This window comes from Eurosta solidaginis, chromosome 4, assembly GCF_040869045.1.
Source record: "Eurosta solidaginis isolate ZX-2024a chromosome 4, ASM4086904v1, whole genome shotgun sequence".
NCBI classification, from domain to species: Eukaryota; Metazoa; Arthropoda; class Insecta; order Diptera; family Tephritidae; genus Eurosta; species Eurosta solidaginis.
This window is the reverse complement of record NC_090322.1, coordinates 33,221,940-33,245,597: the sequence shown is the minus strand read 5'-3', so window position 1 is coordinate 33,245,597 and position 23,658 is coordinate 33,221,940. Positions and strand designations below refer to the sequence as shown.

The 23,658-nt window shown below is 40.6% G+C and overlaps 1 long non-coding RNA gene across 1 annotated transcript in view; it reads right to left on the bottom strand.

Moving 5' to 3' along the window:
* The window catches only part of LOC137249564 (uncharacterized), a 148,950-nt gene extending 127,643 nt beyond the window's left edge, over nt 1-21,307 (bottom strand). The window contains exon 1 of the long non-coding RNA XR_010952423.1: nt 20,994-21,307. This is a non-coding gene — a long non-coding RNA (uncharacterized lncRNA). The remainder of the gene's footprint in view (nt 1-20,993) is intronic.
* Nucleotides 21,308-23,658: the final 2,351 nt, after the last annotated feature.

Here is a 23,658-nt window from a genome sequence, read left to right as displayed (position 1 = left end):
TCAGGATCCGTCCGGGATCTCGTCGGGGTCATTTCGGGACTTTTTCGGGATCATTTGGGTTCCCTTTCGGCATCGTTTCTGGTGGGTTTTCGGGATTCGTCCGGGATCCCGTCGGGGTCATTTCAGGACTTTTTCGGGATCATTTGGGGAACCTTCCGGCATCATTTCTAGATGGTTTTCTGGATCCGTGCGGGAACCCGTCGGTGTCATTTCGACACTTTTTTGCCACTAATACGGCATCTTTTTGGGACCCTTTCGCCATCATTTCTGGATAGTTTTCGGGATCCGTCCGGGATCTCGTCAGGGTCATTTCGGCACTATTTGGGGATCATTTGGGAACCTTTCCGGCATCGTTTCTGGATAGTTTCCGGGATCCGTCGGGGATCCCGTCGGGGTCATTTCGGAACTTTTTCGCGATCATTTGGGGTCCCTTCCGCCATCATTTCTGGATGGTTTTCGAGATTCCGTCGGGGTAATTTCGGGACTTTTTCGGGATCATTTGGGGTCCCTGCTGGCATCATTTCTGGCTGATTTTCGGGATCAGTACGGAATCCCGTCAGGGTCATTTCAGGACTCTTTCGAGATCATTTTGGGCCAAGATCATTACTGGATGGATTTCGGGATCTGTCCGGGATCCCGTCGGGGTCATTTCAGGAATTTTTCTCGACTAATACGGGATCATTAGGGACCCTTTCGGCATCATTTCTGGATGGTTATCGGGGTCCGTCCGGGATCCCGTCAGGGTCATGTCGGGGCTATTAGGGGATCATTTGAGGACCTTTCCGGCATAATTTCTGAATAGTTTTCGGGATCCGTCCGAGATCGCGACGGGGTCATTTTGGGATAATTTGGGGTACCTAGCGGCATCATTTCTGGATGGTTTTCGGTATCCGTCCGGGATCCCGTTGGGGTCATTTCGGGACTTTTTCGGGATCATTTGGGGTCCCTTCCGCCATCATTTCTTGATGGTTTTCGTGATCCGTCCGGGATCCCGTCGGGGTCATTTTGGGACTTTTTCGGGATCATACGGGGTCCCTTTTGGCATCATTTCGGGATGGTTTTCGGGATCCGTCCGGGATCCCGTCGCGGTCATTTCGGAACTAATTCGGGATTATTTGGGGTACCTTCCGGCATCATTTCTAGATGGTTTTCGGGATCTCTCCGGAATCCCGTCGGGGTTATTTCGGGACATTTTCTCGACTAATATGGGATCATTTGGGGACCCTTTCGGCATCGTTTCTGGATGGTTTTCGGGATCCGTCCGGGATCCCGTCAGGGTTATTTCGGGACTATTAGGTGATCATTTGAGGACCTTTCCGGTATCATTTCTGGATGGCTTTCGGTATGCATTCGGGATGCCGTCGGGGTCATTTCGGGACTTTTTCGAGATCATTTGGGTTCCCTTTCGGCATCGTTTCTGGATGGTTTTCGGGATTCGTCCGGGATCCCGTCGGGGTCATTTCAGGACTTTATCGGGATCATTTGGAGTACCTTCCGGCATCATTTCTAGATGGTTTTCTGGATCCGTCCGCGATACCGTCGGGGTCATTTCGAGACTTTTTCGCCACTAATACGGGATCTTTTGGGGACCCTTTCGCCATCATTTCTGGATAGTTTTCGGGACCCGTCCGGAATCCCGTCAGGGTAATTTCGGCACTATTTGGGGATCATTTGGGAACCTTTCTGGCATAAATTCTGTATAGTTTCCGGGATCCGTCGGGGATCCCTTCAGGGTCATTTCGGGACTATTAAGGGATCATTTAAGGACCTTTCACGCATCATTTCTGGATAGTTTTCGGGATCATTCCGGGATCCCGTCAGGGCCATTTCGGAACTTTTTCGGTTTCATCTGGGGTCCCTTCCGCCATCATTTATGTTTGGTTTTCGAGATTCCGTCGGGGTCATTTCAGGACTTTTTCGGGATTATTTGGGGTCCCTTCTGGCATCATTTCTGAATGATTTTCGGGATCCGTCTGGAATCCCGTTGGGGTTATTTCGGAATTTTTTCGGTTTCGTTTGGGGTCCCTTCCGCCATCATTTATGTTTGGTTTTCGAGATTCCGTCGGGGTCATTTCGGGACTTTTTCGGGATCATTTGAGGTCCCTTCTGGCATTATTTCTTCATGATTTTCGGGATCCGTACGGGATCCCGTCAGGGTCTTTTCAGGACTCTTTCGGGATTATTTGGGTCCCTTCCGGCATCATTTCTGCATGGTTTTCGGGATCCGTAAGGGTTCCCGTCGGTGTCATTTCGGGACTATTTCGGGATCATTTGGTGTACCTTCCGGCATCATTTCTAGATGGTTTCCGGGATCCGTCCGGAATCCCATTGGGGTCATTTCGGGACTTTTTCTCAGCTGATACGGAATCATTTGGGACCCTTTCGGCATCATTTCTGGATGGTTTTCGGGATCCGTCCGAAATCCCGTCAGGGTAATTTCGGCACTATTTGGGGATCATTTGGGAACCTTTCTGGCATAATTTCTGGATAGTTTCCGGGATCCGTCGGAGATCCCTTCAGGGTCATTTCGGGACTATTAAGGGATCGTTTGAGGACCTTTCACACATCATTTCTGGATAGTTTTCGGGATCAGTCCGGGATCCCGTCGGGGTCATTTCGGAACTTTTTCGGTTTCATCTGGGGTCCCTTTCGCCATCATTTATGTTTGGTTTTCGAGATTCCGTCGGGGTCATTTCAGGACTTTTTCGGGATTATTTGGGGTCCCTTCTGGCATCATTTCTGGATGATTTTCGGAATCCGTCTGGAATCCCGTTGGGGTTATTTCGGAATTTTTTCGGTTTCGTTTGGGGTCCCTTCCGCCATCATTTATGTTTGGTTTTCGAGATTCCGTCGGGGTCATTTCGGGACTTTTTCGGGATCATTTGGGGTCCCTTCTGGCATCATTTCTTCATGATTTTCGGGTTCCGTACGGGATCCCGTCAGGGTCTTTTCAGGACTCTTTCGGGATTATTTGGGTCCCTTCCGGCATCATTTCTGCATCGTTTTCGGGATCCGTAAAGGATCCCGTCGGTGTCATTTCGGGACTATTTCGGGATCATTTGGTGTACCTTCCGGCATCATTTCTAGATGGTTTCCGGGATCCGTCCGGAATCCCGTTGGGGTCATTTCAGGAATTTTTCTCAGCTGATACGGAATCATTTGGGACCCTTTCGGCATCATTTCTGGATGGTTTTCGGGATCCGTCCGGAATCCCGTCGGGGTCATTTCAGAACTTTTTCGGAATCATTTTGGGTACCTTCCTTCATCATTTCTAGATGGTTTTGAGGAGCCGTCCGAGATCCCGTCGGGGTCATTTCGGACTTTTTCGGGATCATTTAATCATGGTTTTCAGGATTCGTCCGGGATCCCGTCAGTGTAATTTGTGGACTTTTCCGAAACTATTTCGGGATCATTTTGGGCCAAGATCATTCCGGGATGGGTTTCGGGATCTGTCCGGGATCCCGTCGGGGTCAGTTAGGGATCCGATTGAGATCCCGTCAGGGACATTTCGGGACTATTTCGGGATCATTTCTGGATGGTTTTCGGGATCCGTCCGGGTCTTTTCAGGACTTTTTCGGTGCTAATACGGGATCATTTGGGGACCCTTCTGGCATCACTTCTGGATGGATTTTTGGATCTGTACGGGAACCCATCAGGGTAATTTGGGGACTTTTTCGGGATCATTTGGGGACCCTTTAGGGGTCATTCTATGACTTTTTCTGTATTATCTCTGGATAAGTCTAGAATCCTGTCGTTGGCGTTTCGGGTTTTTTGGGACTATTCCAGGAACTTTTGGAGACCCTTCCGGGGCATTTCTGAACGGTTTTCGGTATCCGTCCGCGATAGCGTCTGGGTCACTACGTGGCTTTTTCTGTATAATTTCTGGATCATTTGAGGATCCTATCAGGTTATCAGCTCATTTAGTTCTTTTTTTACTCAATTACAAAAATAAAATGCATTAGACAGAAAAAAATTTTTAACTTGATAAGCAGGCTAACGTGAATAGCCCATATATTTCATTTTCTTCTTGCGGACGGGGCCGCCGGTATAGGCTAGTTTTTTATAAGCACGGTCAAAGGCCGCTAATGCAGAAAGGTGTTCTGCGCAAAAATACTATGGATTCCACCCTCGGTTTCGGAGCACTCCGGGGTCATTTCGGTTTTTCGTTAATATGTTTTGAACGATCTTAAATTTTTATTTTCCGCCTTCGGATTATTGTTGTCGAGGTCAATACGAGTATTTTTACACCTCTCTCGGTATTTTTGAACGCGTATTACCAGTGTAATGCTGTCTTTTAGAATTACCATATATTTTAGCGTTCTAACATTAATATTAAGATATTTTATCCAAAACCGAATTTTTTATTGGTGGAAATAACTTTTTTTTTGGTGGGAAGAAATCTCAACTGTCAACCGCATTCCAGAGTTTTCAATTCAGAATTGTATTGTGGTTTCCCGCAAAAAGACGCATCAGACCACGATCCTCTTCTGAGGAATTTTCTTCAAGGTGTACGTAATAGATACATACCTACTAATAATAACAATTTGATGTGACATATATCCGAGGAGATTAAGGTCTAGCTTTCCATCCAATTTGAAGGCTACATATCGTGTATTCATTTTTCTACGAACTGGCTCACCTAAATACATGTTTTGTCCCGAGCCAAAACTTTATCTGCTAAAGCGGACGGACTTTTGGTGCCAAGGTAATGCCGAGGGAGAATCGATACCATTTATACACATTTTCTTAAATATTTTTGATGAATAGGCCAACACACTAGCTCTAGACCACGGCGGCAGACGCCGGTAAATTCAGCCTCCACGAACTATCATACTCCAACTGAACGCTGCGAAGAGCTAAAGCGCTTTTGCTGGCGTGGGCAAGTTATGGGAAGATCTCCACTGAGTTCGGAGAAGCAGGTGGGGGAAGACTTTGATCTCTCTCTTGGTGCCCCCTGTTGGCGTCAGTTATCGCGAAACAGGGTTAGCAGGAGTGACTTGTTACGCAACGACCAGCATCTCCTAAACGGTTAAGCGCCAATTAACGAATTTATCTTCCAACCGCGAGGAACATTTGACACTGCTGATCTCTTTTTTTTTTTTTAATTCATACCTACTTTTTTTTTTGCTTTTTTTTTGTATCCTACTTCTTATTTATGTGTTGTTTATAATTTTTTTGTTACCGAGTGTTTGAGAGGCAGTGGCTTCTTAAGCGCCGAGATCTAAAACCGCTCAGCTACAGAGAAACTCATCAGCTGAGAAATATAGATTCACAAAATACAATAGACTAAAAGTATAAATATAATTTTTTAATTATTAAGAGAAGATAGAACCGTATTTTTTATGGCAAAGAGCGAGTCCGAAACATCAATTACTCTCGAGTGAGAGTTATAATCTTCACACAAACATAGAAAAGGTTCGTGTAGTTGGAAATTGCTTCTGCATTGTTTACGAATTATAGGTTTATAATGCCTTGAAACTCGGCATGGAACATTCAAGTTTACTTCGTTTTAAAGAAATGGGCTTGAAATGGATCCATTTAAAAGTCTAGCCATAAATAGTACACCTAGCATTTCTCTACGACTTGCAAGTGTAGGAAGATTTATTAGTTTTAATCGATTAGTGTAAGGAGGAAGATTATACGGAGAGTCCCATTGAAGATTTCCCAAGGCGAAAAGTAAAAACTGTTTTTGAATTGATTCTAGTCTATTTACATGAACTTGATAACGCGGATTCCAAATTGTCGATTCATATTCTAATATCGGCCTCACCAATGATGTAAAAAGGGTTTTTGTAACGTAAGGATCACTAAACTCCTTTGCCCATATTTTCACAAATGCTAAAACTCCTCTCGCTTTATTGACTGTGGCATTAATATGAGGGTTGAAACTAAGTTTGCAATTCATTGTAACTCCCAAGTCGACAAAACATCAACGCTTTCCAGAGTTTGGCCATTAATTGTGTAGGAAGCTGGCTGTATGTTCCCACGTGAAAAACACATGGATTTACATTTTTCTATGTTGAGAGGCATAAAATTCGCATTATACCAAGTAACTAAACGATTTAAGTCCGCCTGGAGTACAGAACGTTCTTCAACCGACGCGTATGACTTAAAAAGTTTTACGTCGTCGGCATACATTAAAATTTTAGAATATTTTATAGTTGTGGAAACGTCGTTTATAAAGATCAAAAACAGAATAGGACCGAGATAGCTGCCCTGAGGCACACCGGAGGGAACATCGATGACATTCGAACAAATGTTTTTAAAAATTACTCTTTGAGTTCTACCGCAAAGATAGGAGGAGATCCAGCGAGTTAGGCCAGGTTGAAAACCAAGCAATTCGAGTTTATAAACAAGTAATGAGTGGCGTACTTTGTCGAATGTTTTGCTGAAATCAGTGTACGTCGGTACGATGATTGTTTCTAAACCCATTAAAGACGTGAGTTGTAAATTCAAGCAAATTGGTTGTGGTTGATTTGGCTCTACAAAAGCCATGCTGAGAACTATCTATCAATGTAGAAATCGAAAATGTAAGGTGATTAGTATCGATTGCTTCGAAAAGCTTAGGGATAGCGGAGAGCTTTGCTATTCCACGATAGTTTTCAATAGACGACTTGCTTCCTTTTTTATGGAGTGGGATAAGAAAAGATTCCTTCCAAGCCGTTGGGAAAATGCCATTTTTTAAAGAGAGGCTAAACAGATCAGTAAGGGGCTGGTAAATGTATTCCGCACATATTTTAAGAAAACATGTTGGGATCAAATCGGGACCGTATTTGAAGGATTCTTTAAGGGTCTTTAGATGTAGTAGAACATCTTCAGGCAGCAAATGTGGGGCATATATTGAGTTACTAGAAGTGAAGTTTCAGCATATTGAAGGGTTAAAGACGTATCAACCAAGTGAAGAAGGATGAATGAAAAATCATTAGGGGTGGTCTCCAACATTCGCTTCTTAATTAGAAGAGGTTAAGAAGTAAGGTCTTTTCTTTTGTCGCTTTGCAAAAATAGGACGTGTTGAGGCATTCACTATATTGGCAACTAATTTTTTTGCCATATACATAAAAACGGATTTCAAAGCTTTTCGAAATATTTTTTCACTTATTTCATAAGCATTTTATTTTGTTGGCATTAAAAAAAGTGACAAATGTTATACCAACAATTTTTTGTGTGTTTTCTTTGGTTTGGCATTTCCACAAAGTTTAAGAGAGTGAATTAAAAATTTTTTTAAAAATCAAAAAACCATCATGGCCGGCAAGAAGGGTAAATGGTTTTACCTGGTAATATTTATACAATGGTCTGCGTAATCCTTGGTTCTGTTTCTTGTGTTTCCCACTCGATTTTGTACCATGGGCAGTGCACGGACTTTACCACTTTATTGGTAGATCTACCAACTTTTTAGCCCATTTTCATTTTCTACCACTTCTACCACCAAAGCCCAAAAATGTACCAACATTTCAATATTTTCGCATTGAAACCAAAAACTGCGATCATGAGGTAACTGTATTTAACTGCCGAGCACCCCCAAATAACATTAAAAGGTGACACTAACAAATTTTGAAAAATTTGTGCACAAATTAAAACCATTGTTTATGAAATACCTAAATGTAGTAAATGAGCACGCAAATATTTTCCTGCGCTATTTTCATCAGTTTTTTTTTAATTTTGAATGAAAATAAAAAAAGTTTTAAGTAAACGGTAACATGCCGAAGTCGGTTATTGTATGACAGTATTTTTGGTATATTGGAAAATTGTTGTTGTAATTAGACGTTTCGGTAAATTTTCGTCAGTATTTCAAGCTCGAAGCAAGAAAACAAGTATCATATAGGCATAAGCTATGTATATACAAATTTACATGTATTTTTTTGGTTTGTTTACATGTTATTTCCGTGAATTGTGCTTTATTATAAATTATGAATTGTTTTGTACAAATATAAACTGTAGCTATTTTTTTCTTGGAAACAAAAATCTACCAACTTCTACCATTATTTTAATTTTTTGTCTACCAACATTCTCTTTTTAAAAGTGCGTGCACTGACCATGGGTGTTTTTTGCCGTCCTCCGGTGGCAAAATCCTGAGTCAGATAAATAATTTTGCATTTAAATGCAACAACAACGATTTGAGCCAGATAAATCCAGATAGAAGTCTGGTTCAATTTGTGTTCAATTTGTGAGCCGGATAATTTGTTAATTACTTCTTTTTAGTTTGGCAACGCTGCCTTTAATAAACCTACTTTTTCAAAAATAGATGTCGCTGCATAGCCTTTCACCGTATGAGTTAAATGAAAAACAGCGGCGACATCTGCCTATCACATTTCACGTGTGCGAAAATTTCACCACATCTGCTTCTCAAGTCTCTCAATGATCCAGAGCATTCATGTGGGCATTGAGCGTGAGCCGGAGCTGTAAAACTCACTGGAAGACGGCATTTGTCTATGAGTGCCACGGATGCCAGGCAGTTGAATATTATGCGATAAGTGCCGAGGTTGCCATACTGTTGAATATTATATGTTCAGCGATGCGTCATTCCTGTGCAAATCGTGCATCGTGATAGTGTGTATTTCTTGGAGGCGGGGCTAGATCAAGCAGTTGTTTTCTAGGGTGTTCTGGTTTGTGACTTACTTAATTGGCACTTAACCGTTTAAGCGGTTATGGCCGTCCAACAAGGCGCGCCAATCGCTTCTTTGTTCTACGAACTGGCGCCAATCGGTTACACCAAAGGAGTTTAAATCGTTTTCCACCTGGTCCTTCCAGTGGAGCCCTCTTCCTCTGCTTCCATAGGCGGGTCCCGATAAAAATACTTTTTTAGCGTCATCTTTCATTCGCATAATATGGCGCAGCCGCTGCGTTTTAATTCGCTTGACTATGTTCATGTCTGCGTTTAGCTTGTACAGATCATCATTAAATCTTCTTCGGTAAATCTTTCGAAGAACTTTCCTCGAACACTCCCAGAGCCGCTACATCTGATGTTGTCATGTTCCATGCTTGTGCACCATATAGCAGGACGGGTATGATCGGGATATTGATGACAATTTGTGATCGGTCGCACCTATTGGATGGGGCGAAGCACTGCTACAACAACAACAACAACAAGAACGGGTATGAAAGGTGACTTTTAAAGCAAGATTTTCGTTTGCCGAGAGAGGACTTTACTTTTCAATTTCCTATCTAGTCCATAGTAGCATCTGTTGGCAAGAGTGATTCTTCGCTAGATTTCAGAGCTGATGTTGTTGTTAGTGTTAATGCTGATTCCCAAATAAACGAACTCTTTTGCTATTTCGAAATTATTTCTGACAACAGTAGCATGATTGCCAAGACGGAAATGCGCTGTCTGTGCTCGATGACAGCAGGTACTTCGTTTTGTCCCGATTCACCATCAAACCCATCTTTTCACAGTTTGGAGTAAGCAGAACTCACGGCGCAATTGTTTCTGGCCGATGATATCGATGTCAACAGCATACGCAAGTAATTGCACGCTTTTAGAGTATAATGTTCCAAAGCGGTTAAGTTCTGCAGCTAGTATAATTTTCTACAGCATAGAATTAATTGCGCAAAAACTGCCTTTTCAGCATTTCGTTGTGCGCTTTGGCCTCACTATGTAGGTGGGTATCATAAGGAGACATCACGTGGAATTTCTGATTGCAGCATTTTGACAGGCCTGCAGCCTTTTCCAGTACGTGTTTTTAAGACTAGGCGACCAAACTAGTGACGCGTAGCGTATGATCGGCCGCTCAAATGCTTTGTACGTGGTTAGCAACGGATTTTTTTGCGGCTTTGCACTTTAAGGCATTGTAAACTTTACCAAGTAGCGCAACTAACAGCTGATCGCTCAAAATTTGCACACACACACAAACATCACTAATGGCCATATTACGGAAATCTTAGGAAAATTGAAGTTAAATTTTTAAACAGACATAAAATGTTATAATTTTGGAATATATAGCATCTAGGACACATTAATTGCAGTAATTGAAACAAAATGTTTGCTTATACTCAAGTATTTAATTATTCTTTCTAAATTTATCTTTAATATTGATGCAATGATTGATCCAATGCAACTCTGGTCTTCCTACTGTTCTTCATTCCACTCCATTCGAGTGCCTATTTTCACGGCCTGCGAGTGCCTTCCACTCTATTCGTAACATAACCTCGAATTAAGCTGCCAAACTATATAGTAAACAATGCTTTAAGGGCTCCAGCGATTAACAACGAGATTTACTGAATTTTGTGTGTGCTAGTGCAGTCGGGTGCTTCGTGACACACGTATTTGTTGTCGGCTACACGTTGATGAAAATCAAAAATGTTTGATTTTTTCGTTTGACGAGTGAGGTATCAAAAGATGCGTATTCACGTCTGGATCAAGAATCCGAAAGCGGAAGTTTTTTTTACCCGTTTTAAAGTTATCCGCGTGCAATTGGACCCGTTTTGTTCCGGCACAATTACGTTACTGTAGGCACATTCAATACGGATATTTGGTATATTAATGTAATTTGATATACACGAATTAATGAAAAAATAACTTTGAATTTCACTTATTTATTCTTATTAAGGAAAACCATATATCAAAAAACTCGCCAATTTCTTTGTTGTAGTCATGGTACAATAACCAGGTAAAAGCATTAGAGTTGCATTTTACATGGTTTTTCATTCGAAGGTGGTCATAAAATGTCAAACTTTGTTTATGTTTACATTTTTTGTTTATTTACTTTTGATGTGAAAATTTATTAGGTAATTCTTTACTTTAGCTCACAACCATCGTAAACTTTACCAAGTAGCGCAACTAACAGCTGATCGCTCAAAATTAGCACACACACACAAACATCACTAATGGTCATATTACGGAAATCTTAGGGAAATTTAAGTTAAATTTTTAAACAGACATAAAATGTTATAATTGTGGAATATATAGCATCTAGGACACCTTAATTGCAGTAATTGAAAAAAAATGTTTGCCTATACTCAAGTATTTTATTATTTTTTCTAAATTTATCTTTAACATTGATGCAACGATTGAGCCAATGCAACTCTGGTCTTCGTACTGTTCTTCATTCCACCCCATTCGAGTGCCTATTTTCACGGCCTGCGAGTGCCTTCCACTCTATTCGCAACATAACCTCGAATTAAGTTGCCAAACTATATAGTAAACAATGCTCACAACTACTAAAATCATTGGTTGGCTCATCTGTAAAGCAACAATATATGTCTGTTCAAATTGTCAAAATCTGTGTATTGGTGTTGGTGCGAAAGGTATGGAATGGAAACATAAAACTTGGCAGTTTTTGTATGTGTAAGTAAAATGTTGCCAATGTGTTGGTTTCATTTTGAGTTTGCCATCTCCTTTTGACAATCCCTTCGACCATGCAATGACATAAATAAAATCAGCTGATGAGATGAGCCAACCTGTACATAATTGAACCATGGTTTACTATATAGTTTGGCAGCTTAAGTAGAGGTTATGTTGCGAATAGAGTGGAAGGCAGTTGACTAGGCAGTCGAATGTCATATAATGAAGGAATGGTGTTCGGAGTTTTTTCAAAGTTAAAAAAAAAAATGATAAAAGCTTTAATATAAATAAAACTATTGTTTTAATAACAACAAAAACGCCATATATATTCTGTATACATAAATTTATAAGGATTATCTCACTTTAAAATTTGAATTAAATAATCTTAAGTTTTTTTTTGAAACTGAGTCGAGAACTGTGCGTGTGAATGTGCGAATTTTCACCGATCAGCTGTTGGGTGCGCTACTTGGTAAAATTTACAATGACTAAAATCGTCCAAAAATATCGGGAGAGGTGTCAAAAGACGCGCTTTGGACCCAGGACCAGGAATCCGAAAACGGAAATTGAAAATTTTATTTCTTTCCAGATATATTTACAAAGTTGAAAATTTTAATGTGGCTGTTGTAAATTTGATGGCGGGGTACCCACAAAAAAAACTGTGGGTAAAAGTGTTTTGCGCGGATATAAATTTGGTCTCTCATGGTAATTTTTTATAAGCGCGGCCGAAGGCCGCCAACGCAGAAATGTGTTCTGCGCAAAATTACTATGGATCCCACACCCGGTTTCGGAGGTACCCGTGGGTCTTTTTTCGGTTTTTCGTTAATATCTTTTGAACGAATTAAAATTTTTATTTTCCGCCTTCGGATTATTAATACTGATGTCAAGACGCGTGGTTTGACACCTCTCGATATTTTTGGTAGCGTATTAGCAGTCGACCCCTCAACTAGACTATTACCTGCGCAAAAATGCTATGGATTCCACTCCCGGTTTCGGAGCGCTCCGGTGCCATTTTTCAGTTTTTTGGGAATATTTTTTGACAGAAATAAAATCTTTAATTTTCGCTTTCGGATTCGTCATCCTGAGTCCAAAACGCATTTTTTTGACACCTCTTCCGATATTTTTGCACGAGTTTTTGCAGTTGTGAGCTAAACTAAAGAATTACCCCGCAAGATCAAGGAAGAGGAAAAATTGGGAAAAAGCTTGTGGCGTTAGCTTCCCTAAAATGGCTCAATTTTTTCGCTCCATTTTCAGGCCTGTGACCTTATTGTGGGAGCTCAGAGTAAATTTGATGCCCAACTCCACTCCATCGCTATATTTACCGTCTTTGATGTAAATATTTTTTCCCGAATGTTGTAAGATAAAAAATATAATATAATTTTATGTATGACTTAGCAGTGCTAATCAAGAGTTTGTAAAAAACGGAAGTTGTCTCATCGTCTCCAACGGTCATTCCTACAGTTATCTACCAAAATATCGGACAATACTTTCGCCGCTACAATGTGAAGGAAGGACGAAGGATAAATAATAAAGTCCCGAAAAAGCGACCCTTATCAGGGCCACAAACAGTTTGCGAAGAGAAAATATTGCTAGACAATTATGTTTTACATGCTATAGATTTACTTTTGGATTATTTATATCATCCATATGATGACAAGAAAAAACTGGAGTATAACCGATACTGGGGTTGAAAACGGAAATATTCCAAGCCGAACTTTTACCGTAGCAGGTACTGATACCAGATTCAACCTAAAGCCGAAATTGATACAAAAGCCTCCTTGCTAGAGCCAGAAGGAAAACCCGGAACCATAATTGAAGTCAGTACTACAACCGAAATAGTATCCAAAAATTAAACCGAAATAAAATACAAATACAAAGCAAAATCGGTTCCGAACAGAGGAGCCAAAAGAAAAATTGGATCAAAACAACCATGCAATGGCGCTGAACCCGAAAGTTCTGTGGCATAGCGACTCATTTGAAATTTTCAACACACCCGTGCTTTTTTTAATTAAAAAAGATTACATCTAAAGACATGGAGTACATATCCTTCAAAGAAATCTGCACCTCAAATACCGACACGACGAGTTTCCAACGTTAAACGTTATTATGTATATATTTATCTTCGACATTTATTAGGTTACTAAATTACTTAATTTTTACTTTACAAAATACATGAAATTTTAAAATAAATCAGTACTTATTCATGAACATACTATTAACTCAGCATTTTATATACAATCTCATCCCAAATATTCAATGTCTCTTAGAGACAGTAACGTTAGTATTCATACATACATGTATTGAAAATAAGGTCCACTACAAGAAACATTTATCAATAGCATTTCCCAATATAATTTTAATACTACAAAATAACGACCTTAGGCAGATAAAGTAGGAACAATATAATTCCTAAAAAGTTGTATCTTGTAGGGATTTACTACATGTTGTTATGAAATACTTGTTATTGTTAAAAACTTTAATTTTTCTTTAAAAATCGAGTTTCAAGTTTTTATATTTCATGTTATTTTTGATGTGAAAATTTTTATATTGTTTTTTTGATATTGAACAAATATAATTGAATTCAAATATATTGTAACGAATTTGCTACAAATCCTCTTATTTGCAACCCTCTGCTAAGCTCGTATCGCTAAACTGTTGAATAAATAACTCCAATATGTAATAATACAAAATGGCCTTTATTCAAGTACTTCACAATAACACTTGTACTTTGCAACGAATAGCTTACTTAATAACCAAACTGATTGACAGCTCAAATGAAGCTCTACTATTCAAAATAATACTGCTATAGCTCGCTAGATAGCGCTTAATCCAAATCTCAAATCAAACTGAATTACTTCTTACTCGCTTGCCCCGCTTTTATAGTTTACGCTGCATACTTCTAGGCTCTTCGATTTCCAGAACTTACTAGTTGTTTCGGCTACAAAATCGCCAGCCACAACTACGTGCACAAATTATTGCTCTCTCTTGTGACAACTCAGATAAGATATATGCATGTGTTTGTGCATTGCCGCTCCGCTGCTCGTATACGTACATATGTGTAGACGCAATTATTTATTCGTTTATGTAGATACATAAAGATTGAATTATTGATGTGAATGTTTGTAGTTTACAGTCTCTCGCGCGCACATAGGCATATAAGTAAATGCATCTGTGTGTGACATCTCTCTGGGCGGCCCTATATATGTGTATACTTGATTTAATTATTAACGTAAATACTGCTTGGCATGGCCTTAGCATCGCCTTAGTGATGGGATAATTTAGTGATGCTAATATCAGTGACACTTCCCTCCACCTAAGTCTGATCGTCCCGATCAGACAAATCTCTCGATCTAAACGTTGATAGCCTTTCCAAATGGACCACCTTCATTTTGGTTCGTGGTTTACCGATGGTTTGTATGCGGTACACTACATCGTTGATCCGTTTTACAACTTTGTATGGGCCTTCCCAATTACACTGCAATTTCGGGGACAAACCTTTTTTACGTTGTGGGTTGTATAACAGCACCAAATCTCCTTCCTGAAAACCTTCTGAATTAATTGCTTTATCATATCTGGCTTTCATCTTGTCACTCATAATCTTTGTTCGTTGCCTTATCAGATCATGTATTTCTCTTAGCTCTTCTTCCAAATCACTAGTGGATTTCCTGACATTTCTCTCCGCATTGGCATCTATCCCAAACTTCAAATCAGCTGGCAGTCTAAGGTGATTGCCAAAAATTACTTTTGCAGGGGTTTGGCCCGTTGTCTCATGCACTGCTGATCGGTAAGCCATCAAGAATAATGGTATGCAGGTATCCCATTCTTTATGGTACTTGTCCACTACTTTCCTTAAGTGCTCCTCCAATGTTCTATTGAATCGTTCTACCATACCATCGGATTGAGGATGCAATGCAGTTGTCCGTGTTTTTCGAATGCCCAATGACTTACACATTTCCTGGAACACAGCTGATTCGAAATTCCTGCCTTGGTCAGAATGTAACTCCATTGGTACACCATACCTTGCAACCCAATTGTTTATAAACACTTCTGCTACCGTTTCCGCTTCTTGATTTGGGATTGGGTATACCTCTGGCCATTTGCTGAAATAATCCATAACTACCAGTACATATTTGTTTCCGCCGTTGCTAGTAGGAAATGGACCGGCGACATCCATAGCGATCCTTTCAAATGGCGCACCTGGGTTATATTGCTTCATCTGGCCATGACTTCGTGTTCTGGGCCCTTTCGCTCTGCTGCAAACCTGGCAGTTCGCAATCCACTCAGTGACCGACTGACGGCAACCAACCCAATAGAATCTCTGTTTAATCTTCTCGAGCGTCTTCGTGATTCCAAGATGACCTCCGCTTGGACCATTATGCAGCTCGCTGAGCACATCAGGAATCCTCTTTCTGGGAACAACTATCAGTTTATTCTTGTATCTACCATCCTCACTCTCCCATGCTCGATGAAGGCAACCGGATATCAATTCTAAACTGTTCCACTGTGCCCAATATGACTTCGCAATGGGACTCTCTGCTGACATCTCTTCTCTGTTTGGTCTTTCATTTCGTTCGAGCCCTTGCATAACACGTGACAGATCTGCATCTTCTAGCTGGCACTTTCTTAGTTGTTCCTTGTCTCATTCATCTGTACATGTTATAGTCATTAGCCGGACATCTATAATGTCGTCTTTAGCCTCGGCTTTTGAACAGTGCTTGCATTCCAAACTACATGGTTTTCGTGACATTGCATCAGCATTTCCATGGGTACTACGTTTTCGATGCTCAATGGAAAAGTCGTAGCTTTGTAGTCGCTCGATCCACCGTGCCAATTGTCCTTCCGGATTACGGAACTGCAGAAGCCATTCCAACGCTGCGTGATCTGTCCTGACACGGAATCGCTGGCCGTAGAGGTATTTGTGAAAATGTTTAATGCACTCTACTAATGCCAACAGCTCTCTCCGCGTAACACAGTAGTTCCTCTCTGGTTTCCCAATCGAACGGCTGTAATATGCAACTACTTTCTCCTGTCCATCGACCAGTTGTGATAAAACGCCTCCTATAGCATATCCACTCGCATCTGTATCTAGAATAAATGTTGCTCCTGGAATCGGATATGCTAACATTGGGGCAGTGCACAAACGCTCCTTCAATGTTTGGAAAGCCACTTCTTGCTCCTTCTTCCATTCAAAAGCTTTGTTTTTTCTTGTAAGCTCATGCAGGCTATGGGCTACGCTGGAAAAATTTGGTACAAATCGGCGGTAATATGTGCACAGCCCAAGAAAACTTCTCAACTCATGTAGGTTCTGTGGTCTTGGCCAATCCTTTACAGCCTCTATTTTTTCGTTCGCAGTGCAGATGCCCTCTGTCGTTACCTTGTGACCCAAATAATTGACTTCCTTTTTAAACAGCGCACACTTTTTGGGACTTAACTTCAGACCAGCGCCAGCTATTCTCTGGAAAACTTCCTCCAAGTTCTTAAGATGTTCATCAAAGTTCTTGCCCAATACGATGATGTCGTCCAGGTACACCAAGCATGTTTTCCAATGTAGTCCTTTCAGTACCTGGTCCATGAGTCTCTCAAAAGTAGCTGGTGCATTACAAAGTCCAAAAGGCATCACTGTAAATTGCCAAAGACCATCACCGACACTGAAGGCTGTTTTCTCTTTATCTTCCTCCTTCACCTCTGCTTGCCAGTAGCCGCTTTTCAAGTCCAGCGTGGAAAACCATTTCGTACCAGATAGCGAGTCCAGAGTGTCGTCAATTCTTGGCAATGGGTAGCTATCCTTTTTCGTTACGTCATTCAACTTCCGGTAGTCCACGCAAAACCTCATTTTTCCATCCTTCTTTTTTACAAGTACTACCGGTGAGCTCCATGGACTAGCTGATGGTTCGATGACACCGCTGTCGCTCATTTCTTGAATGATTTGACTCACAACTTCCCGCTTCGCCAGTGGAACACTACGTGGAGCTTGACGGATCGGCCTCGCATCTCCAGTGTCAATTTGGTGTTTCACAACGTTGGTGCGGCCTGGTTTTGAATTATCCTGGTCAAATATGTTTGCGTACTTTAGGAGCAGTTGTTTTGCCTTACTCTGATAGACTTCCTCTAGCCCATGCGTCCATGCCGTGATATCATTTGAAAGATCAGTAATACTAGATGAAACGTATTCCAGGAGCTGTTCACAGTTAATGACTACTTCGGCCTCTTGGCATCTTCCCAAAATAGCTCCTTTGGTCAAATTGAATGGTGACTTGAACTCATTGAGTACTCTTACCGGAATACGTCCATCTTGTTTTGTCATAGCCAGGGTTTTTCCTACAAGTATGTTCAGTGCTGATTTATTTGCTGCTTCGACAACCCACAATTTGTTTGTCCCACAATCTCCATCTACCTTTGCCCAGATTACTGCTTCTGATTTTGGTGGTATTTGCTGACTCTCTTCCACCAGCACTCGTTTACTGCTGTAGCCTCTCTCGTAGCCGAAATTAAGTGGCACATCCATGTTCTTATATCTCATCGTCTTGCTTTGCATATCGATCTTGATGCCTTGGTTGATTAAGAAGTCCACTCCAATTATGATTTCATGAACAATACCTGCCACTATAAAATTGTGAAGTACCGTGACGTTCCCAATTGCTGCTTCACATTCTACTTCTCCAATTACCTGGGTGTCCTCTCCCGTGGCTGTACGTAATCTTGCTCCAAGCAATGGTCTTATCTTCTTGTTGACTAAATCTGATCGAATAATGGAATGGGATGCACCCGTATCTACAGTTAGTAAACGTTCTTTTCCATCCACATGTCCTCCGACAGTAAGATTGCTTGACCTTCTTCCAATTTGCGAGATAGAGATTATGGGGCATTCAATTGAGGGAGCCAGCTGTCGCCCCTTGCGGCTGACTCGCTTTAGTTTAACGATTGAGTGGATTTGGAGATTTGATCGTCTCCTTCAGCTCTGCGTTTACGGCCACCCACATTGTTGGAACTATTGGAATTGCTACTGCAATGACGTGCAATGTGACCTGGGTTACCGCACTTGAAACATTTCATAACTCCGGCATTTTTCTGTTGTGATCCCTTCAGAGCTTCCAAAATTGTATCTACCCACTCCGGCCTTTCTACTTCCACACGATGAGCTTTGTATGCTGGTTTACTCAATAATGACGCCGTTTCCTGAGTCAATGCATGGGATACCGTTTCAGAAAATGTTTGCTTTGGGTTCGCGTATGTGGCTCGCTTCGTTTCGACGTCCCGTATGCCATTTATAAAGCTCTGAATCTTCACTCTTTCCGTGTATTCCACGGGTGCATCCGCATTTGCAAGATGAGCCAGTCTTTCAATGTCCGAAGCAAACTCCTGCAAAGTCTCGTTAGCTTTTTGGTAGCGGTTTTGCAATTCTATTTGAAATATCTGTTTCCTGTGTTCGCTTCCGTATCGCCGTTCTACAGCAGCCATCAATGCGTCATAACTGTTCCGTTCGTACTCTGGAATAGTCTGTAAGATTTCGGCAGCTGGTCCTTTCAATGCTACGAAGAGTGCGGCAACTTTATCTTCCACATTCCAGTTGTTCACTGCTGCGGTCTTCTCAAACTGTAGCTTAAAGACCTGGAAAGGAACAGAACCGTCAAAGGATGGTGTTTTTACCTTTGGATTACTCGCTGAAACTGCTGGACGATTTAATTGTAACTGCTGAATCCGATCTTTCAAAGCATCCATCTCAGCTTCCATTTTATCTTGTCGTTCACTAAAACCCTCCAACTGCGATGATATGCGATCCTCTTGCGCTTTCAACTGCTGAGCCAACTGAGATATCATATATGTCTTCTGTTCTTCCAGTTGCGATGCCATATATGTCTTCTGTTCTTCCAGTTGAGATGACATTTGCGACGACATTTCTGAGATACGTGTCTCCTGGGATTCCATCTGTGATGACATATACGTTTTCTGTTCTTCCAGTTTTGATGACATGTTGGTGGATATTTGTGATGACATTTCTGTTATACGTGCCTCCTGTGCTTCCAGTTGAGATGCCAGTTGCGACGACATTGATGCTACTGTCGATGTTTGTGCAGATATTGCAGCCAATATCATGTTCAAGTCTGTGCTGCTAACCGTCTGCGATGTTTCGTTTTTCTCTTCAATTTTCGTTGTCTCCTCGCCATCAAGATGAAAGACATACTCTTCCACATCAATTCCTTCTGCTTCCATTGCCTCTCGTAGCCGTGCCTGAAGTTCAAGTTTAACGCCGCTTGTATTCAATCCACGGCTCTCCAACTCCTTCTTCAGCTGCTGGATCCTCAATTCACTGAACTTTGCCATGTCCTTGTTGTCCTCTAGAATTTATCCAACAATTCCTCTTCTGACACCAATTGTAACGAATTTGCTACAAATCCTCTTATTTGCAACCCTCTGCTAAGTTCGTATCGCTAAACTGTTGAATAAATAACTCCAATATGTAATAATACAAAATGGCCTTTATTCAAGTACTTCACAATAACACTTGTACTTTGTAACGAATAGCTTACTTAATAACCAAACTGATTGACAGCTCAAATGAAGCTCTACTATTCAAAATAATACTGCTATAGCTCGCTAGATAGCGCTTAATCCAAATCTCAAATCAAACTGAATTACTTCTTACTCGCTTGCCCCGCTTTTATAGTTTACGCTGCATACTTCTAGGCTCTTCGATTTCCAGAACTTACTAGTTGTTTCGGCTACAAAATCGCCAGCCACAACTACGTGCACAAATTATTGCTCTCTCTTGTGACAACTCAGATAAGATATATGCATGTGTTTGTGCATTGCCGCTCCGCTGCTCGTATACGTACATATGTGTAGACGCAATTATTTATTCGTTTATGTAGATACATAAAGATTGAATTATTGATGTGAATGTTTGTAGTTTACAGTCTCTCGCGCGCACATAGGCATATAAGTAAATGCATCTGTGTGTGACATCTCTCTGGGCTGCCCTATATATGTGTATACTTGATTTAATTATTAACGTAAATACTGCTTGGCATGGCCTTAGCATCGCTTTAGTGATGGGATAATTTAGTGATGCTAATATCCGTGACAATATGAATAGTGCGTGTTCATTATATCTGGAATTTCATAAAATTTGGCGACCCCGCCAGGAGCCGAAGAGCGTAATCCTGCTGAAATTTTACTCAAAGCGGAACATTAGATATATACAACAAACGGCCAGCAATTCATACAATCAATATTTCTAAACGTAATCCTTGCGCATTTAAGCTGAAATTTTTACTCAAAGCGGAATATTAGATATATACAACAAACGGCCAGCAATCCATACAATCAATATTTCTAGAAGGCTTCTCGGTGTTACTTTATCTTTAGACCAATCACATGAAATCGTAAAGTTTTGGCAGAAACCAAAGTATTCGAGCAGCACAACAAACATTTTACCGACTGCGCCAATGCATCTTCACTCTCTTCAGCTGCTTGATATTAACAAATTGCTCCAGCAACACCAAAAGATATAGTTCTTCCCAACTAATTTGCATAACATAAGTTAAATCTTACAGCAGTGTAAGTATCTTTTGTATTTTTGTTTTTCTTGTTCATGTGAACGTTTGAGGACGAATGCTAGCAACGGTACAAACTGGAAATGGTCAAACCCAAAGTACATCTGAGTGAGCAGTCAAATTGCCCAATACATACGCACATACATATCCTCAATTATACTCACTGCATCTTGAATCACTTAGAAAGTTCTATACATTTTTGCTCTCAATTAGTCTCCAACAGCGCAGTTATATATAGAGTAATTCATCACTGCAACAGCAAACGTCGGCGCTTATGAGTTACCTCTACATTCGATAAATATGTATGTATTTTACAATGTCTGCCATTCTACTTTCGTCATCGTTTGAAGAGCTATGACTTGACATAGCAACAATTGCAAAATATCGAACAGTTCATAATATTTGAAAACACAATTTAAAGGCAGAAGAAAAGCAAAAGGAAGCGCATACGCTAATACGTGGATCAGAGCGTCGCTAAAGTGTGTGGTACCAAAGAGAATAGATATCTCTATCCTCTTTGGTATTAATAATACGAAGGCGGAAATAAAAATTTTAAATCGTTCAAAAGATATTAACGAAAAACCGAAAACAGACCCGCGGGTACCTCCGAAACCGCGGGTGGAATTCATAGTATTTTTGCGCAGAACACCTTTCTGCGTTGGCGGCCTTCGGCCGCGCTTATAAAAAATTACCCTGGGTGGGTCCAACACCGGTTTGGAGACCAACATTATATCCGCACAAAACAGTTATGTTCACAATTTTTTTTGTGGGTACGCAACATTAAAACAACCACATGCAAACCGCCAACTTCAACTGCAAATATCTCCGGACAGAGATAAATTTTGCCTTCGGATTATTGTTGTCGAGATCAATACGCGTCTTTTGACATCTCTCTCGATATTTTTTGACGCGTATTAGCAGTGTCATGCAGTCGTAAAGGATAACCCAAAAATCCAGTCTATCTCTTTGTTAATCGCCGGGGCCCTTTAAGCCGGAGTCATTCGTGCCGTATGTCGTATCGCTGTATACGTATCCCTAATATGCCAATTACACGGCTCAAGTATCCTTGTCCCAATTACCAATTTGCACAAGGATTTGCCCGGTGTGTGCACTGGTTGCGCTATTTGCGCAGAAAACTGCGCTAAAATCAAAACGATTTTGATATTTACGCATGTCTGCAAATATTGCACATGCTTTTTTCTTCGTGTGTGGTGAATCTTACACAGTTTACCTGTGGTTCCTGATAATATAACATCAGTAATTATTGCTTTAAAATGGTAATATCGAAGGCGCAAGGACCATCTCTAGCCTGTAACAGGAATTTACACAAATTCAATAATAAATAATAATTTTTTATACAATTAGAACACATGTTTCATTTGTTGCGGTAGTTGAAAAATGAATATTGCGCAGTGCTGCAATGAGTTGAGCTGGTCTTGCAATTAAAATATATATTTTATAAATACAATGGAAAATAAATGCTTCTGTGCGAGTTTTTCGACTAATACCGTGAATTACCAGCACTGTGGAAAATAAATAGTGAATTTTTATAAAATTAATGCCTTTTTTATACAATTAAAATACATGTTTCATTTGTTGCGCTACTTTTAAAATGAATATTGCGCAGTGTTTTTGAGCCGTGTATGTAAAAATTTTCATTTGCACAAATTTCGTCGTTTTATATTTGCGCAAGGTTTTTGTGTCATGTATGGGCCGTATAACGTAATCAGCTGTTTATCGTTACGACGGTAAACCAAAACCCAATTGGTTGGCTACAATACGGTGACGACCTTAAGCGCCAAATACACGACACGAACATTTCCGCGAACATTCCGCAATCTTGTTCGCAGCTTTGGCCATACACCATACGAACTTTTGGCCGAACATTAGTTCTCTTTCAGACAGCGATGAATACGGACAACAATTGTGCTGCAGCAATATTGCTCGCTGTGGCAATTAAGCGTAAAAAAAAGAGAGAAAACCGCAAAAAAAGAAATTGGTGCAAAGAATGGTTAAAAAAACGAGCAGTTCTTGGATTCACGCCGGTATTGCGCCCGCAAACTACTTATTTTTTTTATAACTGTATCCTTTGTGGCATCAGGATCTACTTCTTTTAATTTTTCGATTAAAGTCGCATAATCATTATTCTTTTTAATTCTATCACAATAATCTTTGCTTTTTACTTGCCACAATGATGGCAAAGATTTATACATTTCAATAAATTCACTCAGAAATTTTTTGTTGTCCATTTTACTTTTCCGCGCACGTCTGTTCCGTTCAGAAATTACTACGATTGTGAGCTATTTCGCCATACACGCACGAACAGTTCGCGCAAATGTTCGCCAAAAATTAAAATATTTTGATTTTTGGCGAACATTTGCGCGAACTGGCAAACACCACCATACACGACAGAAAAGGTCGCAGAAACATGACATAACGGGAATGTTCGCGGAAATGTTCTGTCGTGTATTTGGCGCTTTAGCGGCACCAATAATCGATTGCATTGATTCTCATAAGTTGGTCGAATCAGCTGTTATAAGGTTACCGATACGGTTACCGATAAAGCACCAATGTCTCCAGCTTTAAGCGGCAATTACCCACCGACGTGTGCCGTACGTACGGACGTTTGTCGTACGAAACACGTTTGAGCGCACCCTCAAGCCCGTAGGAATCAATGTGTGCATCTGTGTACATGTACATAATATATTTGTGTGTGTATTGTTTACAGATAAGCACTGTTGCCATTGACCATTTTGCATGCATGCTTATGGAAACATCAACCTTTTCCAATTTAATTTTTGATGTTGTAAAAGGCTGGAATTAATATTA